Raw genomic sequence first — 5640 nt, forward strand, 5'->3', positions numbered from 1 at the left:
GACCTTGGTGCCCTGTGGGTGTCATCGCCCACAGGGAGCCGCTGCTACACTTTCATACCACGGTGGGTGGCTGGAGAGAAAAGGTCCTTGGGGACCAGCAGCTGCCCCCCAACTTGTGGAGTGACAAAATCAGACCCAGGAGGGGAAATGCCCTGCCGGACATCAGCAGGCCCTCATGAGCCACTTCCAAGTGTCCACTTCCGGCCCTCTGGGTACTTCTCAGAGCTGGCCCAAAGGCTGGGACACAGCTGATTGGCAGCACCGGCTCCCGTGGCCCGGAGGCGCCTCAGGAAGCTCATCCTGGCATTTCCTAGTCTCCAGGTCCTTTTTCAGTGTCCCCTCTGCCTCTCCTGCTCACCCTTCCAGGCCCACAAGTGCCACTGCCTCCAGAAGGGCAGCCAGGATTCCTCCTGCTAGGGCCACCTCTCAGTCCCTGACCCCCACAGCACCTTGAAGAGCTCAGGTTGCCCCAGACCCGGAGGCTACCTAACCCGAGGTCAGGTGTGCGGGCTCTGGAGTCTGCAGGCCTGAGATCAAATCCCAGCCCCGTACCTCCTATGGTGGGACTTTGAACAGCTGTTTAACTCTCTAAGCCGTGTTTACTCTGTCTCTAAAATGGGGTGGAGGGTGGGCACAGGGGCTGCCTCTGAGGATTGCTATGAAAATGTCATTAGTTCCTCCGTATGGAGCGCTGGATGCCAACTCTGATGCACAGCAATGTGCAAGAGATGTCACAGACATTCCTGCTTGGAAGAATGAGTCCCTGACTACACAACGGGCTCCTCCCAAAAGGACTCTGCAGCCCCAACCGCTGTCACTGTCCCCAAAGCCCAGCCCTGCAGTCGCAGGCATTCTGCAGGGGCAGCAGATCGGAAGTGGCGGAGCAAAGCTTCGTCATCAGCCCAGGCCGCAGTGGCAGGCATCGAGAGGGGAGCGCCTTCATGTCCAGCCTCGCTGGGGCTGTAGGAGGGCAGCAGTTTCCCTGGCAATTTCCCACCAGCGGTGTAGGAAGCTGGCTCCTCCCCACAGCCTCCCGGGAGGTTTTTACTGAGTCCTTGATAACAGCCACTGTTGCTGGAGAAACGTGGAAGCTCAGTGCTGTACTGATTTGCATTTCTCTGCTGGCCCAAGATTTGCGTGTCTTTTTTTGGCCATTTTCACTTCCTTTCCCGGGAAGCACCGACTTTCTACAGGTGACAGAACTGGGACAGGGACAGCAGAGTTGCCACGCCGCCAGTGGGCAGAGCTGGGACCTGAACCCTGGCCATGACTCCAGAGCCCACAGGGAGGCCACCACACCACAGGCCCCAGCCACCCTGCGCCCTTGACACAGTGGAGGGCTACCAAAGTGTGTGTGCGTGTTTATGTTTTTTAAAAAAATATTGCAGGAAGAGGCACACTGCCACAAACCCTCCCAAAACCCTCTCCCTTGGCCGGGATTTAGCTCAGTGGTTTCGCCGCCTGCTGTGCAAGCTCAAGGACCTGAGTTCGATCCCCGGTACCAAACAAAGCCCCTCTCCCTCGTTGCACTCCCTTGGACAGCTCCAGATCCCTCTTTCCCAAGTGTCTGTATGAGGTGAGAGCAAAAATACAGTGCCTGCTGCTGCCATCCACGGAAAGGCAGCTCGGAAGAACATGATGATCCACCTTAGTCACCGGATCTGGCACCATGCGACTGCCGGCTCTTCCACAAGGTGGAAATAACCTTGAACGGGAAATGTTTCTACTCCACTCAGGACACAGAGGCCGCCAGGACAGTGCAGCTAGAGACCCTCAGGAGCGAGGACCCCAGAGCTGCTGCAGGAAGCGGCGAGGGCAATGGGATGAGTGTGTTGGGAGCGAGGCACGTATTTTTGCGGGGGATCCATGGCAATGAGTCTTTTATCACAATGAATTTTTAAAATTTAAACTTTTACCATATATTTTACTCTCGCTGAGCAGGCACCAGGACCCAGAGGCCCTGCGTACTCTGCAGAGGGCAAAGAGGGGGGGGCGGACGTGGAGAAAGGTGAAGAGGGGGGAAGAAGGGGGACTGGAGCCGTCAGAGAGGTGCAGGTGGGCAGGAGGAGCAGCCTGCTCAGCTATGTCAGGCGCTGCAGAGCGCTGACTTACAGCTCACCGCTCTGCACACTGAGGTCAGAGGCCAGGTGAGAAGCAGTGGGAAGTCATTAGTGCACTTTCCTTCCGGAGGCCTCTGCAGGCTCCCAGTGCCCGTTCTGCCCACGTGGAGGAAGGGAGGGAAGGTCAGGGCAGGACCCGTCCACCTGCAGCCAGAGTGTGCCTGCAGGGGACAGGGAGCGGGACCCGAGCTGGTGCTCAGTCCCGGGCAGGGACTGAGTTTGGGCCTAGCTCTCCTCATCCACAGAAGGAGGGAGGGGCTGGGGCTCAGGACGAGCGAAACTCTCAGGACCAGAACATCTCACTCCCTGAATGAATGCACAGAAGACACTGCTGTCCACAGAGGCTTGGAGGGAAACCGCCAGCCAGGGGTCTCCGGGCCTCCCTGGTGCTGAGCTGAGGCTGCAAAGCAGAGCGGGAGGGGAGGGGAGGGGAGGGAGGAGCATCCCGGGCTCACTGGTCACTGCCTCCTGCTGCTGCTGTCCCCCCACCCAGCCCAGGGGCCCGGCTGGACTTGGTGGAGTTGCCCGCCCATAGCCTCGGCATCAGGGCAGCGCTGGGATTTGAATCCACAGTGGACCACATCTGTGGGTCACAGTGCCCGCTGCTCAGCACAGACTGGGCCGGGTAACTCAGCCAGGAAGAGTGGCACCCTCGGAGGGGCACGGGGGGGGGGGAAGAACTCCCTCCGAGCCCCGTTCTTTCTCCCCCAACACCCGCTCCTCCATTCACTTGGCGCAAACCAGTTTTGGAGGGTCCTCGGGGCTCCCCGGTACCTGGAAACCTTCAGCACACACAGCTTTGATTTGCAATTCCATGCACACCCAGAACGCTCCATGGTGGACTGGCATGACTCACAGTCACTCGAGTCTAGCTCCCCAGAGACAGGCTGCTCACGGCCCTCAGGTGGCCTCCTCATGCACATGCATGTGACCTGGAGGGACAGGGACAGGGATCAACAGGAGGATCAGCAGCCAGGAGACTGTCATGGACAGCAAGTGTGTGTGTGTGTGCGCGCGCGCACATATGCATGGGAGTCTGTGTGTATGTGTGTGATACTGGGGCTTGAACCCATGTCCTTCCCTCTAAGCTACATCCCTCGTCCCTCTCTGGATTCTTAAGGGGCTCACTCTGAAAGCCAGGGCAGTAAAAGGTGGGGTAACAGTGCCTGAATCCAAACTCAGATGAAGCGGAGATGGGACAGTGGTGACAGAAGAGGCTCAACCCAGGGAGAAGGCCGCCCAGGTGGAATGACCGGAAGTCACCCAGTCCGGGCTGGCACAGTCCCTCCTGCTGCCTGTCTCCCACCCTGAGCGCCCACCATTCGAGGTCCCTGTGGAACTGGCCCAGCCACTTAGCCTCCCCCTATGCAAGAAGCAGACAGGGTGACAGGAGCTCGCCTGCTGAGACAGCAGCGGTTACTCTGCAAGAGTCAGCAGGCTGCTGCTGTCTCCTTCCTGCATAAACAAAGGCTTTATCTGCTCATGTGACCACCCAGGAAGTGCTATCTTCCCCTGTCTCTGTGCCACGCCAAGCTGAGGCTGCCAGTCAGGCCCTTGGATGAGAAGGCGCCTGGGCTCCTTTCTCAGGCTCCCAGAGGGGCTGCGTGGTAGCAGACGCAAAATCAGCCGTCTGAGCCCCAAGACAGATGGACCATGGTTCTCGAGGGGGCCAGGGAGGCACCCAGGGCCAGAGTCACCGTGTCACCCTGGCGGGGACACTCCCAGGCTCACCCAAGCAAGGCAAACTTGCTTCCTGCAGGCTGGCAGAGTTGGCTCTTAGCACTGGGCCTCAAAAGGTGCCCTTGAGTTCCTTTCCATGGTGTTTGGTGAGCACGGGGCGGTGGCCTCCAAGCGAGGGAGGGACAACTGGCCAGGAATCAAGGGACAGCTCCATCTGGCTCAGAGCCCCACCCGCAGAGGCCTGCTGCCTCCCTGTGATGCTTCTACTTTGATCCCAAATCAAGATCCACAGCCTAATGACGGATCTGGGCCATTTGACAACAAGAAGCATTCTAGGGTTCCGGTGTGGATGGTAAAATGTTAGTAGGTAAGGAACATTTCAATCTGAAGGAAGAATACGAGGGTCTTCGATGCCAGGTTATGCTTAAAAACCCACGGTGTACATCGCTTGCCACCCACACAGGCCCAACTGCATTCCTTAATCTCTCACCCCACCACCTCCTGTGTTTAAGACAAACTCCAACCCAACTTCGGCCCAGTAGAAAGTGGCCCGAGGGAGAGGCCAGCCAGCGGAAAGCCCTGCCTGGACCTCATTCAGGGATTGCAGGCTTCCATCTTCCCGCAGGAGCTCTGGGCCACCTCCAAACTCAGGCACAGAAAGGAAGTGAATGCCTGGCTGGGCCTCCCCAGGAGTGCACTCCTGGCCTCCCTGAGGCTGGAAAGAGAAGTCCTTGGTCCTCCCTGGCTCCCCAGGAGTCAGGGGTGAGCAGTGGGAATCATCCAATGAAGATCTTGAAAGCGACCTTCACCACTTCAAGCATGAAGATCTTGGAAGTGATCCCAGGAAAGCAATGAATTCCAAGCAGTCGGTCTGAGGAAAGCAACCAGAAGATAGATCCCACCTCACCCTTCCCAAACTATAAAAAAAGAGCAAAGAGAGAAGACACCTGGGAGTGTCCTTTCCCGTGAAGAGGTTAGCACCAGCGGCTCCTCTGATTTTCCAGCAAGGCCTGGGACTCAAGGAACGTGGACCCCCGTGGGAACACAAGTCATGGGAGATGGCACCTGAAGGCGACCTCACTTGACCGGAGGAATAATGACACATGTTATTATTATTGTAGCTGAGACATGTTATTGCCTGGCGCAATATTCCGTTCCTGGGCATTTTCTCCTTTAGTCTTCTCAGGGCTCTGAGTTAGGTAACGTGATTATCCCTGATTTGCAGATGCGGAGACTGACACGAAGCGCATGGCCAACGTCACACAGCGAGAAACAGCAGGGCCAGCCCGCCTCCGGCGTGGAGGGGCAGCTCTGGCTTCTGTAGCAATGTGCAGGAGGCTCACTGTGTCCCTCAGCCATGGTTTAGAGGATGCCAGCGTCAAGGGGAAGGGACACAAGACATCCCGGAAAGGACAGGGACGGGGCGCACAGCCTGGCTGTCGAGGCAGTGGCTGGTGCTCAGGAAACTCCTCCTCGTTTGTTTGAGGGGTTCTTTTTTGCTGTTTTTGTGAGGGTTTACTGCGGATTGAACCCAGCACCTTTGCACTGCGCTACATCCCCAACCCAGGGCTTAAACTCGCAATCCTCCTGCCTCAGCTTCCCAAGGCCCTGGGTAGCCCGCGCCCCTTGACGGCAGCTTGGATGGCTCCAAGCAAGGCTGGCTGGCTAGTGTGAGACCTGACCTTCCTGCCCCGTCCCTTAGGTGCTCAGTGCGAGGCCCCAGGCTCCCAGGGGTCTTGCAGGCCTTCTTAAAGGAGCAGTCACTCTGCTGCAGGCGGGCTGGTGTGCTTTAAGTGTGCCTGGTCTCTCTTCCTTAGGCTGTCACGGTCTGCTACAGTGC

Source organism: Heterocephalus glaber, unplaced genomic scaffold (assembly GCF_053883595.1).
Source record: "Heterocephalus glaber isolate CG9 unplaced genomic scaffold, H.glaber_assembly_v1.0 deba00001805, whole genome shotgun sequence".
NCBI lineage: Eukaryota > Metazoa > Chordata > Mammalia > Rodentia > Bathyergidae > Heterocephalus > Heterocephalus glaber.